The 10,436-nt window shown below is 45.8% G+C and overlaps 1 long non-coding RNA gene across 1 annotated transcript; it reads right to left on the bottom strand.

Moving 5' to 3' along the window:
- Positions 1 to 7,349: 7,349 nt before the first annotated feature.
- Positions 7,350 to 8,307, bottom strand: LOC106628268 (uncharacterized). Its single transcript, XR_001331573.2, has 2 exons — positions 7,996 to 8,307; positions 7,350 to 7,765 (listed from the first exon to the last, which is right to left on the bottom strand). It is a non-coding gene; the product is annotated as an uncharacterized LOC106628268 (long non-coding RNA).
- Between the last annotated feature and the right edge of the window lie 2,129 nt (positions 8,308 to 10,436).

Here is a 10,436-nt window from a genome sequence, read left to right as displayed (position 1 = left end):
AGCAGAAAGGGCAGAGGCAGGAAGTGATTCATCCCAGTACAGTACAACATGTGGGACACGATCAAAAGGATCCCAGCCTCCAGCCAGGACCAGTACAGTACTGGGCAAACGGCTCTGGGCTGCAGCCTGGATATTAGATCCATCTCCCAGTCTGTTTACACAGAAATACTCCTCCAGCAGCCAGCTGTGCATTAAAAGCAGCATCTGGTGCTAAAGAGGGTCAGTGAATCGCGAGACCTCTGGATACACGGCTGATCTATTCTGTCCGCCCACTCATTTACGTTTATAAAGCCCTTCTGGCTTCTGCCTGGAAATCTTTGGCCTTCAAACCAGAGATCTCTCCAGCAGTTCTCATCCAGCTCTTGGCCTGCTTTGCCGTCCCTTCAATCTGTTTAGCCTGTTTCCAATCCTCAGCCTGCCCCAGCTCATGGCTAATTAATCATCTCTTCTCATGACAACTGGACTGTAGCTAAGAAATTCTGAGTGTCACTTCCCAAAGAGCAGAGCTGTTGTGTCTGCTGCAGCAAGATACATTCCAGGTACATTCTGCCTCACCAATTATAGGCTTAAAAGTAAAAAAAGGGCAGGGATATTGCTCTATGGAGGAGCTAATCACATTCTAGGGTGAGATGCTGTGCTTCAACTACAGTGGAATGAATGAGACTCATTGTGAATTGATTCAAAAGTCTTATCTTTGCCAAATTTGGATTTAGTTACACATGTGCATTTCCTACAAATGAAAGAAAAAACCTGTGTGGACTTACTGGGGAAATGGGTTTAATTTTGATCAAGTTCCCTGAGCTGACAGTCACTGTAATTTCACTGGAGAAGGCTCAAACTTGCTGTAGGAAGTCGGATGGGGAGGGAGATGGAAGAGACAACATTGAAATCTCAGTTTAGGTGGGAACTAATTCATCACATCAAATTATAATTTTTTTCCCTTCCTATTTGTATCTTAAGCTGCTTCTGCTTACTTCTCCCTGCCTCCCTCCACTGTATTTACAGTGCAGATTGGCAAACACTGGAGCCCTGCGTGCTCACTTCAGTTAAAGTTCATTTGTTAAGGACACAGAGATGGCCCTGCATCTCTGGAAGAGACTCTCAGGCTCCTGAGGTCCTACTCCAAGCATCAGATGTGCTTTGACCCACCTTCTCAAGCCAAGCACAGTGCAGGAATGTCATTCTCAACAAAAATGAAGCTGCAGAAAGGAAAACATTTGCTTGCAAACCCAGCTCTCTGTCTGGGGAGAGAGCAAGAATGAGCTGGACATGCCAGGCTGATCAGAGCTGCTTTGTGCAAGGCTGGCAGGTGCTCAGAAGGGATGGTGATGGGACTGCTATTGACCCTACTCTAGAAAGGACCAACATTCATTTCAGGGGAAAAAACAGCTCATCTAGGAAAGAAGCTCATATTTAATTTAATATTTTAGTGTATCTAGGTCAGTCCATTAAAAACAAGTCCAAGGCTCACTGTCTTATCTGCTCTACTGTTGGCTGCTGTTGGCCAAGACATCCCACAGCCTGGTCTGGACAAAGCCTAGAAGCAAGAGAAACAAACAAATGACACAGAGAGTGAGGACTAAATGAAGGGAGACACAGTGAGAAAAGAGTGCACAGAAAGGAAGGAAATGGAATGGAAAAAACCCAACATTATCCTTTATACTGAGCATGACAGCTGGGTTTTTGAGGGGTGCTCTTTTCCCTAATCCACAGCACATGCTGCTCCTTAACTGCAGTGATGTGTTTGTTTATTTGTTGTGTGTTTTTGTGAAATGAATCACCCTTAGGAAAAACCCGTGGACTTAAAATTACCGAGGGCAAAATCTCACTGTACGTCAGCTACTCTGGCACAGCCCGTAGGTAGCTCAGCAGGAAAAGCTCCCAGGGAATTTTCTGGTGAAGGGTTTCTCTGTAGGTTTTCTGAAAGGAAAACGTTGAACCCAAAATGTGTAGTGGGAGTGTGGCATTGGAACCCTCCTGTTTTGTATCAGTATTAAATAGGCATTGGACTTGGTCTCCCACAGAAGTACTCTGACCATTTGGGGCTCAAAATGATCTCTTTATTTAGGTCCAGTGATCTGCTGAATTTTTAATCAAAATAGAAGATCACAACAGGAGAGCCCTAAACTGCTCTGGTGAGAAATGCACTCACATTGAGACTTGGGGCATAAGCTCTTCTCCTGGGTTTGACTGCAGAAATCTCTCACATCCCTGCTAATTGTCCCACCTACTGGGCTGTTAATTGTTTTGGGGTGATGACAGTTTCAGTGCATATATATCACTAGTATAGTGATTATAGTGAATTAGTAAATTTGAAGTACCTGTACCTAAGGTCAACAAAACATCTCTCATGTTTCTAGATCTCTATTATAAACACATCTGGAGAAAATCTTCATGCTTTATTTTGCCTCTTAAATGTCACATGCAAAAATAAGCACAAAACCATCATTCCACCCAGTGTCCTTGCCCAGCTGATGTGAAACAAGCATTAAAGCAACAAATATGAGGCATAACCACTATTTCTGTGTACTGAAACCCTACTGAAGAGAAGAGCTGGTCTGCCACCTCTGCTTATCAGAGTTCTGGCCAAATGCTCCAGCTCCTCTCCATCCAGGAGCAACAGTGTCCCTAAGGATGTGTGGAGCCACAGGAACGTCTGTGGCAACTGAAAATAAAATTTGATCAAACAAATACTCACTGGTCCATAACAATGGTAATATCAGGGCTGAAATTAAAAGAACTAAAGGTGTTTTCCCCCACATTCTTGTGAGGAAATGGGACATCAGTGCTTTGGTGACATGGCCAGGATTTCACAGGGAAGAGCAGAGAGCAGGCTGAAGGCACTGCAGTCAGGCACTGGCTCAGGGTGCTGTCCCTGGGAATGTGTCCCCTTGGGAGAGGTGACAGCAGGATGCAGGCAGGAGGGCACAGCAAGTATTTGGGAAACTTCACTTAACAGTTAAAACCTCTACGTGAATGAAGCCTTGAGCCTGTTTTGCTTCAAACAATGTTCCATTCAAAGCATGACTCAACTCTTGGGGCCTCATCCAAAGCTCACTAAGGACAATGAGAGTTTTTCCATTGACTTGAGCAGCCTTTGGATGAGGGCCTTGATCCTGAAAGCCTGATCCACATGGGAAAGGTTGCACAGAAAAGATCAGGTCTAGAAATCCTCGTTGAGATTGTACCCAGTCTTTTCCTAGGTGAGCATTCCAAGCTAGAGCAATGACACCAAGTGAGCCTGGTGGTCTGCCCACTATCCTGAACTTCACCTAACATTTGATGGCCACAGGGATTTATAAGGATAAATCCTTGGTCCCCACACTTCCACAGAATTCTTCATGTTTGCATAGCTGATAGAGTTTTCCTTCCCTCTTGACTTTGTTTTTGTCTAATGGTGTTATCAGAATGTAACTCATGAACCACTGAGTGAAGGCTTCAAGAGAAGCCACACAAAAGTCAAAGGTCCAGTTAAGTCATGTTAAAGCCTAAGCTCCAGTTAAAATTAAAAGTGTCCTGATTACTGAGACCTCAGGTGCTGAAACTATAATGAAGGGCAAATTAATCTGACTTATTTTTAGTAGCTAAGGCTTTCACATGCTGGTTTTCAGGGCAGGGCTTTTAGTAGAAAAGGTTTAATCTTTTTCAGCCACTTTGGATGATAAAACTTATTATGTTTGAATAAGATGTCTTAAAACACCATAACTCAACCACAAAAGAAGAGAAAGACCAAACAATGCGATATTTGGAGCTTGCAAGTTCCTCCCTACTGGCTGTCTTTTCAAAGCAAGTGTCATGTGAAATGATTTTATCCATTGCTATACCATTCCCCAATGCTGTCCTCTCTGCACAAACATCCTGTCCAGGGCCAGCTCTGCTGTGACACCTGGCTCACAAACACATCTGGAGAGCTCTGTGTGCACCAAGCCTCGTGGGCCTGCTCAGCCTGACAAAGCTTTCCATACAAAACCTCTTCCCCCTTCCCTTCAGTGCTCACCATACTGTGCATAAATAATATTTGGTTGTCCCGGTGGAGTTACGACTGAAAAAAAAATGTTTTCCCCCATCTGGTTTGTATTAACTTTACAAGGGAAATGCAGTATACAGGGGAATTTATTTTTTTTGTGCTTGTATAACCATGTCTACACCCTGGCTGCTGCCAGAGCATCCTGGGTGAGGCAGGGGAAGCTGCAGCACAGACAGGACCAGTGTGACAGAGCACGAGGGCAGTGCTGCTGAGGGGAAACACCAGAGCTGCTTCACCTCCACACCCAACCTTGCAGAAAATCCACTTGGGTGATTTCTGTCAAAGCTTTTCCTTGCAAAGCTGTGCTGCCACATTTTTAAGCCCAGCCAAAACCTCAGATTGCCTCACAGAACTGAGTGGTCCAGGATCCATAAACGTCATTTCCCAGGATAATCCTTGACTTTTGTTTCAGTCTGTTATTTCCCACTTAATACCCACGGCTTTTTAATTGGTTATTATTATTTCTTATTATATTTGAAAATTTTAAGAGTCTCTTAAGAAGCAAAAAGGGGACATAATTAAAGAAAAATGCAGAGAATAATCAAAATGTAGTGTGACTTTACAGATGTGACAGACATTGCTTCTTCTCGGGAGGGAGGCAGGAAATTGTGGTGGGCCAGAGCCCTCAGCCCTCATCTGGCTGCAAAATATCCCCTCAGGACCAGCTTTGTGAACCCCAGGCACACAATAAACACCAGCAGCTCCTGCATCCAGCTCCCCAGTGCAGCCCAGGCTGCTGCCAGACAATATTTTACATTATTTTGATGTTGTAATACAACATTTATTTACCTGATTTAAAAGCAACCATTGACCTGCCACATGACTTCAGACACATTAGTTCAGCATGCTGGTTTTTATTTTCTGATGGCCTTTCAGACCTTTAGCTCCTCTTCTAATCATAAATTAAATATAGACAGTGATGACAAGAAGAGGGAAAGATGCAATATGAACACTGATCATGCAGAATGAAGAAGGTGGCACAACATGTTCAATTTTTTAATGGTATCAGACCCAGACTTGATCCAAAACCAAGCTCATTTTATATGTATGGCTTCTTTTGCACCTCATTTGGAAGGTTTAGCTCTTTTGATTGGTTTGCTACATCAGTTCATACATTGCTGTTACAAGTAGTAGGTGCAAGACCAAACCTCAGCTTTAAGTCACATTATATTCAAATAAACAGAGACCAACACACACTCCTGCCATTGACTTAAGTGGGTACTGAGTTCATCTAAAGCTGTCATTACTTTACCCAGATTGGTACAAAACTTCCTCTGCTGTACTACAAACTTAACTATAGTTGGTCACCATCACACTTAAGGGTAGGCAGAGACAGCTCCCACTCAGGGGGCTGTGCACAAAAACAGCCAGACAGGCTGGACAGCATCTGGGAGAGACGGATTAAAGTTCAAGCTACCTTTCCAAATACAGCTTTGAGACAGAAATGCTGCTTATCATGAAGAGAGGATCTGTAAAAACAGCAGTGGGAAGATAAGGATGAGACTGGCTAGCACAGTCTCCCAGTGACTCCCAGGGCTGGGGTGACCCCAGCTTGAACAGTCCAAGATGGGCGACCTGGTTATGAAAAGGGTGGTAAACAAGGAAAGATCATGCATGGAAAAAAATAAACATCGAGGGCTCGAGTGGGGCTGTGCAGAAATGCCAGGGAGCAGCTGCTGCCAGCAGTGCAGTGACACATGCACACCAGGGCAGCCAGGGTGGGGAGGGTTTGAGCGCTGCCTGATTGACGCTAATGACATTCCCCCAGAGGCTGAGGCTTTCCTCACACCACTCCCAGGAGGGTCAGAGGCACATTCCTCCTCAGTTCTAATGTGAAAAAACATCATTTGAGTCAAGTTAAACGATGCCAGGTGTTTGCTCTGGTCGCCTGAAGCAGAGGCATGGTCAGAGCTCAGCCTGCGCTTCCCAGAGTGGGAAACAGCCTCAGGATGCTGCAGTTACCTGCTGGCAACTCCAGCCCAGCTCCAGGTCCAGCTGCTGCTGGAGGAGATCCATCCTGTGCTGGTGGGACACAGGAACACCTGGGAGTGTGGCTGCCAGCCCAGCAGAGCACTGGGAACTGCGGTGTTTATTCCCAGCGAGGTGTGTGTGTGACAGACAGAGCCTAAGGCACTGCACTCTCCATGGAGCCTTTGTTTACCTCTGCTGCTTCTGTCCTGCCTGGCAGGAAAAGCCTTACTTCTGCCAGTGACTAAAGGGCACCAGAAACGGAGGGAGGAGCAGATCCACGGCCTCAAATCCCACTGCACAAGACATGAAACATCACCCAGTCCAGATCATCAAAGCATTCTGAAAAGCTGAAACCTCCTACCAAGCTAAACTCTGAACTTCTGAGCCCAATCCCCCAGGCCAGTGAGCAAACACTTAAGAAAGAAGAGGTGCCTACAAATGCACATAAATGCACTGTTATTTTGAGAGTGGAAGGTGAAGTTTTCAGGCGCTTTGTACCTGAAGAGGTCACTGCAGTAAACATTCAGCAGGTCCCAGGAAAGGTACTGGCAACTGCTAAAGCTCAGAATCCCTGAAATTCTGAATCTTTTTGAGTTAGGACCCTACTTCAGGAATTGCAGTTTATAAATAGCTGACTGATGGCACACCTAAATTTAAGAATGCCAAGGAATCTAGCAAAATCCATGTGCTGAGGACTTCCAGAGCCAGTTTTGTAATAGCTCTGGAGGCTGGCTGTGGGACCTGTGTGCCATGGGCTCACACTGGCTGTGTTCCTCAGCCTGCCAGGGCTGGTGCTTGCATGTTCCATCCTGTTCTCCTTTCCACCCCTACAATCTCTCATTAGGATCAGTAGCAACTCTCTGCGAGCAAAACACAGATTAGCCTGGACTGCTCCAGTGCCTCCAGATGTGTGCTGCAGCTGTGGGATGCACGCCTGGAGAAGGAGAGGAGGAGGAGGAGGAGATGGAGGAGGAGGAGGAGATGGAGGAGGAGGAGGGCTGCCTTTCTCTTCTCCCTCCTGCACACAGAGGTGATGGCCCAGCCCACAGGACCATGACAGGACAGGCTGGCACCTGAGCAGCACCTCAGGCTGGCTGAGCCCGTGCTGCTCACACCTGGAACAGGAATGGGATGGGCATTGTCAGCTGGAGACACGGGAAGTCCCAAAGGCCATCCTGCAGACCCTGCTCAGAGCACAGCCCCTGTGGGCCTCGAGTCTGAATGTCAGGCTCATCATTGCTTACACCCAACCAGAAATCTTTCAGTCGAGAGGTTCCTTCAGGATCTGAAACCTGGCTGAGGGTGTGAGTGCACATCTATTTATAGCAAGATAAATATTTGTGTAAACACGTAGAGGAAAAGAAGGCAAATCTTTAATTAGAGCACACTCTGTGAAAGGGAGATTAAATAGTGAAAAACTTCCACATAGATATTCTGGATTGATTTTCTAGAAAATATTTCCTAGAACAGAGATCTAGATAAGTCTTTTAACAGTTTATCTCTTTCCAAATTTTCCAGGAGCACTATTTTGATTCTCTTCCATTTCCATGGTGACCCAGTCACACATATGCATTTTCTCAGGATTACCACAGCGATTCCTTTGTGATGATTGCTCTATTCTGCTCTTTAAAATAAGGCTTAGAATGTTAATCATGAGAAGAAGAATCACAGGATAATCAGTGGTTGCTTGCAGAGCAGTGAAGTTGCAAATCAGCTGCTGAGGATAAGTAGCAGACACAAACAGGCTTCAGAAGCAGTCCTGAAATACTGAAGCACAAAACCCTTAAGTTCACTGTTCTTCAGCACAGCACCCTTACCACAGCCCTCTGGGGTCACAACCTTGTCTAAAACAAAGGGTCTTCCATGCAGAACACACTCAACACCTTTGTCAGGCCTTTCCAGAGGAAAATGGGGCTGGGGCCCTGCTTCCTCAGGGCACAGGGGTTCCTGCTGTGAGCAGGCAGCTTCAGCAGGTGACACACAACTTCTGTGCCCACCTCTCCAAAAGGCAGCTGCGTGTTTCAGCCGCTTCGTGGCAGTCGGTCCTGTTCAATCAGCTGAACTGAGCTCAGAAAGCAGCAGTGCCCAGCTCTTGGACACACTCCTGGACGCCAGGAGTGTTCCTCCCTGGGCTCTGCTACAGCCAGGTGATGCAGATTCCTGGGAGCAGAAATGATTCCAGCCCACGCTCCCTGAGCACGGCTTCTCCCGCACCCCAGATGGGAACCTGACAGCTCAGGTGCAGCCACCTCCCAGCCACAGAGAGGGCAGGAGGGCTGGGGACCTGCCTCTTCTCACTGCTCTGCAAATCTGAGTCAGCCACAGAAATAAGAGGGAGACAGGAAAAAATAGAAAGGGAGAAGTGGTTAAGGCATTCCTGTGTGACGCAAATGCAGTGATGTCAGAATTGGAGACCACAGACACCTCTGCCAAAATGAATGGGATTCCAGCAGGCTCCAGCTGGTCTCATGGTTTGTGCATTCTGTGTTGTTTCCTGGATACCAGCAATTCCCAGCTGTAAACTGAGCAACCATTAACCCTTCCCTGCTGTGGGTTTCCAGGCAGTCACTCACGGGGAAGTTTTTCCCTCCGGTGAAAGATTCCCATATTTCATAACCAGGCATCTTGTATGAATCAATGGCCAACTTAAAAATAACCCCTTGACCCTGTGTGTCTGGGACAGCCACTGGAACATGGAAAGGAGAACCTTTTACACAAAGCAACATTTATTATCTGATCTTTCAGCTGCATCCCTGTGCCCTTGAGCTTCATTCCCCAATCACCCATGTGACTTACCCACCTTTACCACTTTTCCTTTCCTACTCACTTTTTTCTCCTTTTTTTCCCTCCTGTTCCTTCAAGTTAATTTTTCATTTTTTCCTTCCTACCTCTGCAATGAGAAGACAAGGCATGGCTAAAGTGCTGAACTTACTCTGGGAATAGATCTGAAATCCTGGATCTGACATACAACTCCCAGAAATTTTTGTGAGGGAAAGCATCCAAATTCTTAATCTAGTGGCTGATTCCTTCCTGGCACAAACTGAAAACCTAATTTTGGATCTCAAATGCCTGAGCTTCCCGAAAGTAAAAATCTAGGCATGGATTTTTTTGGCTGAACTAGCCCTCCCACAGCTGGGAGCAAACAAGAGCTTGAACTCAGGCCAGACCAAAATAATCAAATATCTGATTTATTAATCCCTACTTATCAAATTGTATCTAAGCTGCACAGGCAGGTCCCCTGTTCTCTCTGGGTACTGATAGACAATGAAAAACTGAACACAGATCAGAACAGACCTCATGGGCTGAGGTGACAGCAGAAAGTGTGAGTGCTTTTGAAAATTGGTAGTGAAAAGACAAATACACCCAAAACCAGAGCCAGCAATGGTTACATTCCTCAACGGTATAGACTTGTCCAAAACATGAAACCGTGAGTAACTGCACTAAGGGCTGAACTGCATTTCCAGCCTGCTCAGCACAAAGAGCTGCTGCTGTCACAGAGGACACTCTGATGAACTTATCTGACAAGAAAAGTGGGGCAGTGCTTCCCAGCCAAGGAGCAGCAGAGGCTGGAGCTGTTCCCCTGGCTCGTGGGACATCCCAAAGGCTCTCCTGTCCCCTGCCTGACCTCCCTGCACGCCTCTCGCTGCCTCCACCACTGCCACTTTCACCAGGCCAAAGCTTGGGTTCTTCTCAGTCCTTTCTAACTTCTGAGCTTTTATTGTTCATCCATGCAAATTTTTCTTGACTAACATGAAAATTGGTATTTCTCATCTAGCAGGAAAAGCTCAACTTCAAGAAAAATAATAGAATAACATCTAGAAATGCTGATACTGCAGCCACCTCTTCCTTGGCACATGGTCAGATCCCCACTCACAAAATGGGCTCAGCCCCCAGCAATGGATCACAGGACAACTTTTGTGGAAGCTGAGCACAAAGAGAGCCATTCTGGCCCTATTCCTCATCTTAGCTCAGGGTACAGCTGCAGCACGGCCAGAGAGACTCTCAGCTTTCCATCCCAGCCTGCAAATCCCTGTGCATGGGCATGTTTGCTAAGATCAGACCTTATTCTGCAGGACATTTTATTTCTTCCCACATTATAACATACATGTATTATTTACCACAAGCTCAAGCAGTGTAAAGGGAAGTGTATTCCCAGTCCCTCAAGTCTCCAGAAATAGTAAAGATGAATTTTCTTTGAGCAAGGGACTGATACAAGAAAGAAGGTCAGTAAACTTAGCAAAATGAAGTGTGAAACAGAATATGATTTATGGCTATTAATGCATCAAGGGAAATAGGAATGGAAGGAAAATAAGAGATTAAGCTAAATGCTGCTGTTGGAATAAGAGTAAATAGGCATGAACTGACTACTAATAAACTAAGGCTGAATGAAAATTAGAAAGCTCCCAACCAGTTCAACAACCTGATTCTAGAGCTGTCA

Source organism: Pseudopodoces humilis, chromosome 19, assembly GCF_049639895.1.
Source record: "Pseudopodoces humilis isolate 2021_Gansu_Grassland_sample_001 chromosome 19, ASM4963989v1, whole genome shotgun sequence".
Classification (NCBI taxonomy): Eukaryota; Metazoa; Chordata; class Aves; order Passeriformes; family Paridae; genus Pseudopodoces; species Pseudopodoces humilis.
The sequence above is the reverse complement of the archived record's forward strand: the minus strand, read 5'-3'. Positions and strand labels throughout refer to the sequence as shown.